Source organism: Schistocerca serialis, chromosome 3 (genome assembly GCF_023864345.2).
Source record: "Schistocerca serialis cubense isolate TAMUIC-IGC-003099 chromosome 3, iqSchSeri2.2, whole genome shotgun sequence".
Lineage (NCBI taxonomy): Eukaryota > Metazoa > Arthropoda > Insecta > Orthoptera > Acrididae > Schistocerca > Schistocerca serialis.
The window spans coordinates 675,870,820-675,885,696 of NC_064640.1; positions in this window are offsets into that span (position 1 = coordinate 675,870,820).

Genomic DNA, 14,877 nt, shown 5'->3' on the forward strand with positions numbered 1-14,877 from the left:
AGCATAGGGAGAGGTTGTGTCCATTTGCTTATAACAAATGACATAATTCTAGGTCTATTTGTTTAATATTTCACGGCAGCAACACATGCCACACCCAGAAAGATAATATGTAAGTTTTATGTATTTTATGCATTTTCCTCAATTTATATATTTTTACCGGGTTTTCCACAATTTTACGTATTTTGTCCAATAAAGTAAGACTATTCTCGAACTCACGTCGATGTCATGATGCTTTCACGCAATCACAGTAGGTGGAAATATCAAACACTGGTACACACCTTGATTGCAAGGAACCCCTCACCTGTACTCGCTAGATAATGCTGATACAGTATGAGACTCCTCGTATGACCGTGGCCACCATATGACGAGCGGGAGTGCTCCGCATGTCTGTCTAACACTAAGCCACACCATCTCCCCAAGAGCGGTAGGGAAATTTACCTATGACTGCATTCCAAAATTTATCTGTTTTACTCCCTGTGATAGAGATTAAATGACATTTTTTTCATGTAATCATTTTACCTATCCTTTATATAGGGGGAACTTTTATTTTATTTAATTTTTGGGTTTTGTCTGTCTGCATTGGTTTGCTTATATGCACTTTAATTTCAATTTTACGTACTCTTGTTTTTAGAAAATGTGGCTTAAGCCGGTCGTACGCTCAAGGTAACATACGATGACTGTTGAAAAATTTTCCGCCGCATATTTCTACGTTCTTGGTATTATTCTGGCTGGTTCTCTTCTTTCACTAGGTCCACTTTATAGTTTAGATGTTTCATGAAGGATGGATTATGTACCCAGTTACCTTGGTATCTATTTTACTTTATGCCGCTTTAAGATTGACGGGTAACCTATCGAGCTACTTTTGCTATTTACATTAAATGTGGTTTCATGACTGAAGGGTCCTGTATACAGGTAATTTTACGTATGTTTTTATTACCTTTAGTGCACGTTGTCTGCGTAGCCTTGCAAGATAGGACTATGCCCTTTTCCTCCATTTGTATCTAATTGTTTGGTATTTCATTTTTGTTGACAATCTGATGATGCCTCATATGGACGAAACGCGTCGTTGGCATTAAATAATTTCGCAACCGAGACTGTTTTTGTTCTGAGACACTTTTAAACCGTTTGCTGTAATAGTCTGCCACGATGGTATGGGAAAATGTTTATAATCAATATATTATATCATAAAAATGAGTGTACAATATGTGTGCCGCTAAAACTCAGAAACAAGTACCGGTACGATCAAGTGAGTTACATGGTGTGGTCGGCCTCTATCCCTCATCCTCGAAATTTCTAGAACATTCCAAAACATTCTAGAGCGTTGGAGAACACTCCAGATCATTCTAGAGTATTCAAGAGCATTCCACAACGTTCTATAATGTTTCGGAATGTTCCACAGTATCCAGGATGTTCTAGAATGTTCAGGAATAGTCTGGAGCATTTGGGAAGATTCCAGAATGTTCGGAAACATCCCGAACATCCCAGATCATTGTTGAATATTCCAGAACACTCTAGAATGTTGTGGAATGTTCTGGATCGTTGTGAACCATTCTAATCCGTTTTGGTAGGTTTGAAATTCGCCACTGTAGAGACTATCCATTTATAGGGGTGCATAAACCAAGACTCGTCGTGAGTTCGAACGTTAGTTTTTTATCAGCGACGAAGAGAGGAACCGAAAAAGTTGTGCAGTGAGTGAATAAAAACAAACAGTAATTTGTGAGTAGTGAAAGCGATGCACTGAGTGAATACAATACGAAAATGAAGTGTGAAAACTGTACAACGTGTACTTAGTGTATTTGTTGATAAAAAGTTGATTTGGTTTATATTTTAGACAATGCCCAAACGTAAAAGAGGAGGAGATCTTGCCAGATCTGAAGCAAAACGGCGAAAACAGAAAGAACAGGAACGACAATGAGCACCGTGAGAGGCAGAGAAAGCAAAAAGCAACGAAGTGAACGGATTGAAGAATCAAGAATTATGACACAGTCTTATAATAAAAGACTGCGAACTGGAGAACTATGAGAAGCACGGACGAGAGCAGGTAAACATTACAACCTAGCAAATAAAGCATTCCATTATGAACCGACGAAAGAATGTAACTAACACAAACACATTGTAATCGAAAAAATGGATAGCATCTGCCAATAATGCAACGCGAAAAAATTCAGTAGAGAAACATCAGGATGCTGTAGCATGAATGGAAAAATTCGATTACCACCACTGGTATCACCTCAGCAGGAATTTTTACGTTACATAACAGGGAAACCCCAGAATCATTTTCCAATCCAATTAACCTACAGATTTACAATTACAACGTACAAAGACAAACTTTAAAACACTACGACATCAATCTCAAAGAATCCTGCTTCTCTCACGGTCAACTATTCGTAGCTTGCTCTCGAAGAGGAAATTCGAAACATTTGTACATATATAACCTGGATAACAAAGTGAAAACTATTGTTTGCAAACAAGCATTGTAAATAGTTAGAATATGTTTTCAATAAATTTTATTACCTCTGAACTCTTGAAGTTCATCCTTTTATTCCAACTACCATACAATTTCATATGAACTCCCTGAGCGAAGCCGGGTACCCCAGCTAGTAGTTTGTAAAACAGTGTGTTACAGTGACAAAAGAAGCACCGCTACGAAATTAGTCAGCAACCTAATATAACGCATTAGTTGCACATAGCTCTTTTTTCTTCTTCGTAGGAAACAGTGTATGAGTCTGTCTTGTGATACATCGATCGTAATGTACACTATATACATTGTCAGAACGCTTTCCTTTAATCAGCCCCATCAAGATGCCAAACTTGACCCAAGTTACTGCATATTTGTCTCAGAACGTTTTGCTCCTAGTACAATCTACGTTATAAAATATCACTGTACAGAGAGCCTCTACAACCGTTACTCTCAGAAGTATTAGGCTCCGATATTACCTGATTTGTGATTTATCATCGAGAACAATGTGCTGTCGGAGCTCTAACGATGTATAGCGGGTGGATTCGTGGTATAATCTTAACGTCCAACATTTGCTGTTATTGTAATGAGTACAAATATGGAGTGTTTTTGCTATTCAACAGGGTTTTTTTTTTGTTAATAAGACTGTATGCAGCAGCTGACAGGCATGTGATACAAATTAATTTTAGTACGTGTTTATTCCTTTAGCTGTTACGGGTCATCGCCAGGGGGCACACGCTATCATCACTATCAACAGCCGGTTTCCGCTGATACCGGCGCGGCGGTGCGTGGGCGACCGTCGGCTAGTGTTTCAACTGCTGCACTGGGAAGCAATTTTGGAGAATTACTCCTGGGCGATTCCTCCCATTTCTCAGTCTGGGTATGATTTTTCCCGTTGCTACTAGGAGCTAATGAGATGGCTCCTCCTCTGGGACGTGCAATAGAGGTGTTGCACGGGTGAAGTTTGATCATTATTCTCAGTGCTGTCTGCAGGCTCACAGTGTCTTCAGCAGGAGTCGCGCTACACACATATTCTCGTCATAAATACGGTTCTGACTGCACTGTTTTCAGGTACGTGTGACCTGTTTCTTTCATCTATCACTGCTCTTCTGTTGTTCGCATTTTTTAATCATGTTGGTCTTTGGAGAATCGGTTTATCAGTATACGGTGCTCGGTCTCTAAGATCACATGTTATAGTATCGTGACCTCTGCGAGTCTATGACTTTGTACGTAGGAGGAGTTTATCTGCTGCACTGTGACCATTCCTCTGTCTCATTTACGTGTGGTGAGGCCGTATATGACTATTTCCGCGTCTATTTACGAGTCTTATAGTGACGTAATATTGCTAGAGTTACACGTCTAGTAGATCTAGCCTAAAGTCGACGTGATCCTAGGACTGTATTTGGTCACTAAATTTTTTTCCTCGATATACCTGGTATGAATCATGTGTAGTGGAGGGGGGATACGTCTGTTGCACCAGTCCTGCTCGCGTTTGAGGGATACTCATTATGAAAGCACAGATAAGTTTTCGTAGAGAATACATCTGTGTGCTGACTGTGCATCGTGTTTCTTTGAAATTCTATGATTCGGTCGAAATTACATGCCATAATCGGATGCTCCTGCTTTAGCATACGATGCTTAAAGTAATGTCGCATATACTTACAGCTGGTATGAGTCTTCATTCCACTTGCGAGGCTGTCTGTCTGAAAATGAAGTAACCCACGTCTGTTTCAAAAGCATGATGGTTGGAGGGAGGAGGAGGGGTGTGTGTTTCTCATTGGTCCAGAAAGGAAGGATTGTGGGGAGAGCTGTGCTTGGCGCTTAAACTGTTAGCAGCGATTACCCGGAAAGGCATTAGTAAGTTTAGGTAGATTTTTGTTATGTCAGGACGCCCTCACCCTAGACGATTGAATGTCATTTGTAATTGTTATAGGTCGGAGATGATTACACATGCATTGTGTAAATATCTGTACAACTTTTGAGGAGATGGTGTGGCTTAGTGAAAAGGTAGACATGTGGAACACTCCTGTTCATGACATGGTGGCCAGGAGTACCACGAAATCTAGATGTTTACCAGTCTTTCATATTACCACCTACGTCTTGGGATATATTTGCTGTTACTACTATTGGGCCCGCATCTCGTGGTCGTGCGGTAGCGTTCTCGCTTCCCACGCGCGGGTTCCCGGGTTCGATTCCCGGCGGGGTCAGGGATTTTCTCTGCCTCGTGATGGCTGGGTGTTGTGTGCTGTCCTTAGGTTAGTTAGGTTTAAGTAGTTCTAAGTTCTAGGGGACTGATGACCATAGATGTTAAGTCCCATAGTGCTCAGAGCCATTTGAACCATTTTTTAACTACTATTGGGGGAGATCTCTCGGATATCATTCCCAGGCACCAACGGCAACTTTCTCAGTAAGTGCTGGGCACTATGTCCGCAAGCATCGGCGTTCAAGGCTATGCCCCATCACGTCGTAGTCTGAGGAGGAGATTAGTGTGTAACGTACCGTCGACAACGAGGCCACTACAGACGGAGCACAAGTTCGGATTAGGGAAGGATGGGGAAGGAAATCGGACGTACCCTTTCAAAGGAACCATCCCAGCATTTAACTGAAGCGACTTAGGGACACCACGGAAAACCTAAATCAGGATGACCAGAGCGGGTTTGAACCTTCGTCCTCCCGAATTCGACTCCAGTGTACTAACCACTGCGCCATCTCGTTCGGTCGTAGTCTGAGGAGGTAGTCAACCCTCCAGCACGTGACATTATGTTCGCTGGGTTTGGTGCAGATACTGGACGCCTCTCTTTAGAGGTGTGCTATAAATGCAGCATCTTTGGTTGGAAGATTCATACTTTTACTATGACGTCACCTAATGTATTAATTTCGTGTGGTATTTCTTATAAATATCTTTGGTTTATAGAATTCTGTGTGACGTGACTATTTCTACCAACGCGTTCGTTTCTAACACTACGACGTCACACATTAGCAATCGTACATAAATCGAGACCAAAACTGACAATATCATGACATCGGCGTGACGTAACTCGATGCGACATGACACTGCGGCGTGACGTGAAGCGATGCAATGTTGACTCGCGTGTTAGGGTACAATGCGAAAAATTGTGGAAAACTGGAGTAATTACATAACAGTGTGGTCGTGGCGACTGCTCGTGCTTCGAAATATTAAACAAAAAGGCCTCAAATGATGTAACTATTCTTCTGGTACCCTGCTCCAGAATGTCCCTGTTATAAAAGATGGGGCTGGAGAGGTGTGCTTCAGTATCAGTGATATCTAATTCTGCATTGTGATTGTCTGTGAGCATCACGACAATTGTGGAAAACTCGGTAAAAACACGTAGAACTGAGGAACATACGTAAAACTGATAGTACTTACATATTATCTGTCTTAGTAGGCGTCTGCTGCTGCCTCTAAATATTAAGCAAATAAACCTAGACTGACGTAACTTGTTGTAAGCAAATAGGTACAACCTCTCCCTATGACCCACAGTGCATCCAGTTATAAAAAAGGAACATATGGAAAAATACGTAACAATGAGAGTCCCTACCCATATCATTGGTTGTGGTCTCTGCTGCTGTCATGTAACATTGTTATTAACAAATAAAAACATTGTCTCCCTATGCTGTAGAGCTCCTGAGTAACCCCTCCCACATCTGTGTCCCAGTTATAAAAGATAAAGGTGTGGAGTGGGTGCATGGTCCTCAGAGTTGGTTAGACCATCAGCAAGAGCAGCACTGCTAGTTCTTGCTACTAATAAGATGAGTACACCGTTCGCTTGTTACATATTTTTACGAGCTTCAAACAGGAGCGATATATTTTCAGTTATCTTGGTAGTTACTAGTTTATTTTTGTAATTTCTTGCGTGTTTGCGTGCTTACTAGACAAAACCTTTTATTTTAATAACAGTGTAGCGTACAGTATCGCCGTTGTTATCGACGCTTGTATCAACCCTTGTATCGTGCAGGCTTTTGTTTGTTTGGTTTCAACAGCTCAGTGTCGGATAGACCGTGAGCGAGAACAGCACCGCTAGTTCCTGCTACTAATAAGGCGAGTACACCATTCGCTTGTTACATATTTTTACAAGCTTCAAACAGGAGTGACTGCAGTTCAAAAATGGTTCAAATGGCTCTGAGCACTATGGGACTCAACTGCTGAGGTCATTAGTCCCCTAGAACTTAGAACTAGTTAAACCGAACTAACCTAATGACATCACAAACATCCATGCCCGAGGCAGGATTCGAACCTGCGACCGTAGCGGTCTTGCGGTTCCAGACTGCAGCGCCTTTAACCGCACGGCCACTTCGGCCGGCAGCGACTGCAGTAATGGATAGGAACTGTGATTGTGTGTACAGATGCGAGTTGAGTTGGCGACCCTTCACTCACAGCTCCAGGCTGCTTTGGCTTCCATCACACAGCTTGAGGCTGCTGGCAAGGGGCATCACTATGTTGGATCGAACGCGGGGATCCGAGGGACGTCGAGCACGTCCCACGAGTCCTCGAATCGGTCCACTGCTGCGCCCCCCCCCCCCCCCCCAGGTACTGCCAGCACTGAGGTTGACCTCTCAACTGTGCTCGAGTGGGAGATTATTCCAAAGTCTGGCAGGCAGCGAAAAATATTCCGAGGGGCCGATAGTAGGGCTTCCCCGGTTCGTTTGGCAAACAGATTTCGGGCGTTATCTGTGGCTGATGATGTCTCTGGGCCAGATGCAGTCATCCACTCTGTTCCAGAGGACGGTTCTCGGCCCGCAAGGTCTGGACATTCACAGAGGGTGGGTTTGCTGGTAGTTGGGAGCTCCAACGTTAGGCGTGTAATGGGGCCTCTTAGGAACATGGCTGCCAGGGAGGAGAAATAACCCAGTGTGCACTCCGTGTGCATTCCAGGGGGAGTCATTTCGGATGTGGAAAGGGTGCTCCCGGATGCCATGAAGAGTACAGCGGTGCAGCCAACTGCATGTGGTGGCTCATGTCGGTACCAATGACGTGTGTCGCTTTGGATCGGATCAGATTCTGTCTGGTTTCGGGCGGCTAGCGGAAATGGTAAAGTCTGCCAGTGTTGCTTCCGAGATTAAGGTGGAGCTCACCATCTGCAGCATCGTCGATAGAAGCGACTGTGGTCCTTTGGTGCAGAGCCGAGTGGAGGGTCTGAATCAGAGGCTCAGGCAGTTTTGTGACCATGTAGGCTGCAGATTCCTTGACTTGCGCCATCGTGTGCTGGGTTTCCGGGTTCCGCTTAATAGGTCAGGAGTCCACTACACGCAGGAGGCGGCTACACGGGTAGCGGGGGCTGTGTGAAAGGGACTGGGCTGTTACTTAGGTTAGAGGGTGTCAGGGAACGACAGAAGGGCGTCCGTCTAAAAGTGGGCAGGTAAAACACAGCAAGGTAGCTGTAGAAACGATTGGTATTGTAGTTGTAAATTGTCGTATCTGTGTTGGGAAAGAACCAGAGCTCCAAGCCCTAATAGAAAGCACTGAAGCTCAAATAGTTATAGGTACAGAGGGCTAGCTAAAGCCGGAAATAAGTTCAGCGGAAATTTTTTCAAACGATCTAAGAGTGTTCAGAAAGGATAGAAAGGATATGGTTGTGGAGTATTTATTGCTGTCAGAAGTAGTTTGCCTTGTAGCGAAATTGAAGTAGATAGTTCGTGTGAAATGGTATGGGTAGAGGTTATACATGACAATCGGACTAAACTATTAATTGGATCGTTTTACCGACCTCCGACTCAGAAGATATAGTTGCTGAACAGTTCAAAGAAAACTTGAGTCTCATTTCAAATAAGTACCGCGCTCGTACAATTATAGTTGGTGGTGACTTTAATCTACCCTCAATATGCTGGAAAAATTATACGTTTAAAGCCGGCGTCAGACATAAAACGTCATCCGAAATTGTACTGAATGCTTTCTCAGAAAATTATTTTGAACAACTAGTTCATGAGCCCATTCGAAGCGTAAATGGATGCGAAAGCATACTTGACCTTTAAGCAACAGATAATCATGGACAAATAGTGTGTATAGTGACGAATACAGGGATTAGCGACCACAAGGCAATTGCTGCTAGGCTGAATACCGTAACGCCTACAACCATCAAAAAGAAACGCAAAGTATATCTCTTTAAATAAGCTGATAAAAATGCTCTTAGCGCCTATTTAAGAGAAAGTCTTCACTCCTTCCGATCTGATCACGTAAGTGTAGAAAAAATGTGGAATGTTTTCAGAGAGATAGTATCGACAGCAATTGAGAGATATATGCCACATAAATTAATAAGTGAAGGTACTGATCCCCCATGGTACACAAAACGGGTCAGATCGCTGTTGCAGCGAAAAAAGCATGCCAAATTTAAAAGAACACAAAATCCCCAAGATTTGCAAAGTTTTAGAGAAGTTCGAAATATGGCGCGTACTTCAATGCGAGATGCTTTTAATAATTTCCACAGCGAAATTCTGTCTCGAAATCTGGCAGAAAACCCAAAGAGATTCCAGTCATACATAAATCGCACCAGTGGTAAGACGCAATCAATATCTTCACTGCGCGATAACAACGGTGAAGTCACTGATGACAGTGCCACCAAAGCAGAGTTATTAAACACGGATTTCCGAAACTCCTTCACCAAAGCAGACTAAGTAAATATTCCAATCAATAACAACTGCCAAGATGAGAAACATAGAAGTAGATATCCTCGGAGTAACGAAGCAGCTTAAATCACTTAATAAAGGCAAGGACTCCGGTCCAGATTGTATACCAGTCAAGTTCCTCTCAGAGTATGCTTATAAAATAACTCTATATTTAGCAATTATACACAACCACTCGCTCACAGAAAGATCCGTACCTAAAGACTGGAAAATTGCTCAAGTCACACCAATACCCAAACAGGGAAGTAGGAGTAATCCTCTGAATTACAGGCCTGTATCACTAACGTCGATTTGCAGTAAGGTTTTGGAGCATATACTGTATTCGAACATTATAAAGTACCTCGAAGAAAACAATTTATTGACACATAGTCAGCACGGATTCAGAAAATATCGTTCTTGTGAAACACAATTAGCTCTTTATACTCATGAAGTAGTAAGTGCTATCGACAGGGGATGTCAAATTGATTCCATATTTTTAGATTTCCAGAAGGCTTTCGACATCGTTCCTCACAAGCGTCTTCTAACCAATTTACGTGCCTACGGAGTATCGCCTCAGTTGTGCAACTGGATTCGTGATTTCCTGTCAGAAAGGTCACAGTTCGTAGTAATAGACGGAAAGTCATCGAGTAAAACAGAAGTAATATCCGGCGTTCCACAAGGAAGTGATATAGGCCCTCTATTGTTACTGTTAACGACATAGGAGACAATCTGAGTAGCCGTCTTAGATTGTTTGCAGATGATGCTGTCATTTACCATCTTGTAAAGTCATCAGATGATCAAAACGACTTGCAAAATGATTTAGATAAGATATCTGTATGGTGCGAAAAGTGGCAATTGACCCTGAATAAGGAAAAGTGTGAAGTTACTCACATGAGTACTAAAAGAAATCAGCTAAATTTCGATTACGCGATGAGTTACACTAATCTGAAGGCTGTAAATTCAACTAAATACTTAAGGATTACAATTACAAATAACCTAAATTGGAACAATCACATAGATAATAGTGTGGGTAGAGCAAACCAAAGACTGCGATTCATTGGCAGAACACTTAGCAGGTGCAACAGGTCTACTAAAGGGACTGCTTACACCATGCTTATTCGCCCTATTCTGGAGTATTGCTGTGCGGTGTGGGATCCGCATCAGGTGGGACTGACGGATGACATCGAAAAAGAACAAAGAAAGGCAGCTCGTTTTGTATTATCGAGAAATAGGGGAGATAGTATCACAGACATGATACGTGAATTGGATTGGCAATCATTAAAACAAAGGCGTTTTTCGTTGTGACGGGATCTTCTCATGAAATTTCAATCACCAGTTTTCTCCTCCGATTGTGAAAACATTCTGTTGGTACCCACCGACATAGGTAGAAATGATCATCACGATAAAATAAGAGAAATCAGGGCTCGCACAGAAAAATTTAAGTGCTCGTTTTTCCCGTGCGTCGTTTGAGAATGGAACAATAGATAGACAGCTTGAAGGTGGTTCATTGAATCCTCTGCCAGGCACTTTATTGTGGATAGCAGAGTAATCATGTAGATGTAGATGTAGATTGGTCTGAGACAATTGCCAGGGTGATTCCTCTTGATAAACTCCCGGTGGTTCCGGGGAGGAGAGGAACTGGAGGAAGCAAGGTGCCAAAGTGCATAATCTGACACCGGATGTCCTTATCAGTAACCATGGGCTCAGGTCGTTTTCTGGGCTTCACACCGCAATGTATTCCTACTCTTGTTTGAACATAGACTCGATTTCCTTCAATACCCTTTCTGTGTTCACTAGCGGTACTAGCCACAGTCGCACGAATAAATGTTAATGTGATTTGACCTGAAATGTATAGGTCAAGTCATGTGTTGTTCCTGTGCATCCGGAAAATACTCGGATATTCCTCTGTGGTAAATACGTTAATTCCCCTCGTACTAGCTCGACTATATGTTCAGTCTTCTGATTAATGGCTCTGAGCACTATGCGATTTAACTGCTGAGGTCATCAGTCGCCTAGAACTTAGAAATAATTAAACCTAACTAACCTAAGGACATCACACATATCCATGCCCGAGGCAAGATTCGAACCTGCGACCGTAGCGGTCGCTCGGTTCCAGACTGTAGCGCCTAGAACAGCACGGCCACTCCGGCCGGCTTCTGATTAATTATCTCTTCTGTATTATTTCTCACTTTGTTAATCTCTCATGTAGAATTAATACGCATCTGATAATCTTCGCCATAATACTCTCCTTTGTCTACAGTCAAGTGACTTTATCGTTGAACCTACTCCGTTCACTGATTTATCGAAGCTAAAGTTACCTCCTCCTCATTAAGGGGCTCCGGAAAGGCTCAAAATCATGAAAAGTTCAATTTTTACTTTTTTACGTTTTCTGAATCTGCAGACTATTACCTTTTAATAGATATATAATTTATTCAATTCCGAAGACTACAACTATTTTTAAATTTTTTTTGAAATATGTTCTACATGGGCGTGACCCACCGTGGCGCTGTTAAACTGCTGTCAAATGGTGTTATTATTAACGTCCGTGTTCATCAGGTACATTTTAGTGATGTGAGATAAAGTATGTGTTGTGGCTAACCTGTGATGGTTCAATATATATCGCTGGTGTGATTGTCGATTGTTTCATGTTTATTTACTCTATCGTTATCTCGAAAATATTCGTAATTAATTCTGTTTCTTGAGTCTCTGTTTTGTTGAAGTATAATAATGAGTAAAAGTAAAGTTATTAGAAATCCTCTGAAGGCTTTTAAGAAAAGGAGAAATGTTGGAAAGCCAAAGGTATGTATTATTGCTGTAAACAATAAAGACGATAGCCAAGTGAGTGAACTTAACCTCTCAAGTACACCTGCCCATAGCAGTCAAAGTGGGAAAGAAAATACTTCACAGAAGAAGCTTGGTTCAATGAGTGAAAACTATGAATGTTTTATGGCGAATCGGATGTGAATGAAATATTTGATATGTCGGTTCTCAAAGGAATTTTTTCAAACTGTGTAAGATGTATTCATTGTAGTGAAGTTGGTCTGGAACTCTCCATAATAAAGCACGTATGACTTGCTAGTGAAATACAACTGAAATGTGATAAGTGTTCATACACGACCACCTTTTGGAACAGTGTTGCAGTAACTGCAACTGAAGAAAATGGTAGCAAAATCTACGAACACAACAACGAGCGATGCTTGCTTTAGACAAGGAACTCCTTCGGGCTGCAGACAGGGCTGTAAAGAGTCTAGAAATACAAGCAAGAGTAAACAGGAGGAGGAACAAGAGGAAGCTGGAGGAGGAGTTTGCAGAGGATGAAGATAATCCATCCTATGGACCTGGAATGCACTAAAAAGTTAATCCAATCTTTGTCGCTCGATTCCCAAAACTTTTATTTTCTCATACTAATTACATGTTTTCTAAGGATCTTCCGAACATATTTGTTTCAAACTTTCAGTAAATGTTACACAGTACCTTCTGCATAATTTAACACAGCCTTTTTCCAAAAAACTGTATATTTTTGAATATATAAATAAAAAATTGCAAAAATATGTTGTGAATTTTCATTACAATTGAAAAAAATTATCTTTAATAACTGAACTAAAATTTTGTAAAATCCCTTTGTTAAGTTGTAGCCTATATTCCAATAAATAATCTGTAAAAAGTTCAACTTCCTACCTCAAATACTTTGTGAGGAAAGATGTAATTTATAAGCGTTATTTTAACATTGCAAGTTCAGGGCGTTCCGGAGCCCCTTAATGATTACAGTGACAAGTCCACGCCTTAAATTCAGATTAGTCTAGCCCAATTATTGCCGCCACTGTCAGTTTCGACGCAATTCAGAATACTAGATGATTCAAATGGCTCTGAGCACTATGGGACTTAACATCCGAGGTCATCAGTCCCCTAGAACTTAGAACTACTTAAACCTAACTAACCTAGGGGCATCACACACATCCATGCCCGAGACAGGATTCGAACCTGCGACCGTAGCGGTCGCGCGGTTCCAGACTGAAGCGCCTAGAACCGCACGGCGACACCGGCCGACATACTAGGTGAAAGCATGTTGTTGACACATGATAGGGGTTTGACTTTTGACTTAACATCAACTCTTCTCCCTGAACAGGCCCTCTAACACTCGTTTTTTGTAAACGGAACATCAGCCATTTCTTTTCTGTACCACAACATGTAAAACATTCTCCCGTATCACCGATGACTGACTCCCAGAGTCCAAAACACAAGGAACAATTACGTTACTATAAATTCGCTCCCGATCTCCACACACATTACAATTCTCTTTCACTATTTATTAAGCTTAATCCTGTATCGAATGACTTTGGACCAGAATTCGTTCAAGAGTGCTCCGTGAAAGTCATCATATGTGGCTATCGTGAATCAGAGTATGCTTCCTCGCAGTCGCTTTTTTGTGCAGATGGCTACACACGAACCTCCTGCTTTATTACATGTTCCCAGGATGACGGAAGCGTATGTCCAAACTGTGACAGTCAAACATTTGGATGATGCTCGTTATTTGCTTTTAGAAAATGCGAGTAATTCAGGACTGACACGAAATGCATTCTTCCTCATTTTCATTTCGGTTGGTTTGCAACAAAACTGCCAAGGTCTCATCATTTTGCCCGTTTATTTCTACTTGCGCTGGCTTAAAGCATAGCAAAGACTGGTATGTCACCTACTGCCTTGGCTATGTTCTGTCGGATTCTACTTCAGTATGTGACGTAATTTTCTCAAATGCATTGGCGAGTTCCTCAAGTTCCCATAACTTTGCTAACTTCGCTGGTTTGTGTTTGCAGTACAACTTCCTGTTGTGCTATTTGCTGATAAACCTCGTTTGAGTATTTCATGTTGTCCAGAACAGAGCTCTGACAGAGCTACTTTGACGAAACCCTTGTCTGGCATAACACTGCCATGAACTGACAAATCATGTTCAATGGCAGCAAAACGATTTTCAAGCCGCTCTCTCATATCACTCACGCCTTGCCTAAATTCCTTTATGTCATTCTACATTATTTCTGTCTTCACAAGATCTTTCCACAATTACTGTATTGATTCTGGTATTCATCCTATCTAATATTTTATCATAGATGTCAAACTTTTCAACAAGGACCTTCGCGTGCTCTTTGAATTTTCTTTCTAGATGCTTATCCTGATCATCTAATCGCTTCTTAATTTGTTTTTGATTTTTGACCTGATCATCAGTTCGTTTATCAAATGTCTTATTTTAATCATCAAATAGTTTATTAAGAGGCTCATGCACGCAGTGTAAAAATAGTATGAGTATACCCATTTGTGAGAGCGCTAAGACACCCATTGTTTCTTCTGTATATACATTTCCAGGCGTCGCTGCTCGGGCAGAGTCCATGTTAGTCGCCACACCAAACTGTCCGCCTAACGATGCTGCTTCCAATTCAGCTGGCACTGAGTGATTGCCCTGGCCATCCATGGCCATATTTGCTTTTCCCCACGGCAAAACTGCCCTGGCCCAGTGCTACAAGGTCGCACGCACCTGCTGTGTCCATTCACTCACCTGACTTGCATCTACCGAAACCACACTATCCATGTTTGCACAAATCTTTGCATGTGATCTGGTTACTACACTCATGAAAAAAGTGCCTAGTTAAAATGCAACTGCACCTGATACAAAAACAATAAAATATCGTATCCTACTGTTAGTAAAAAGTTTTGCATGCAATACTTTGTGTATTCCCCACCAATATTTCTACAATATTTCATTAACACACATTGAAATATTCCCCCAAAATTCAGAACATTGCAATGCTAAA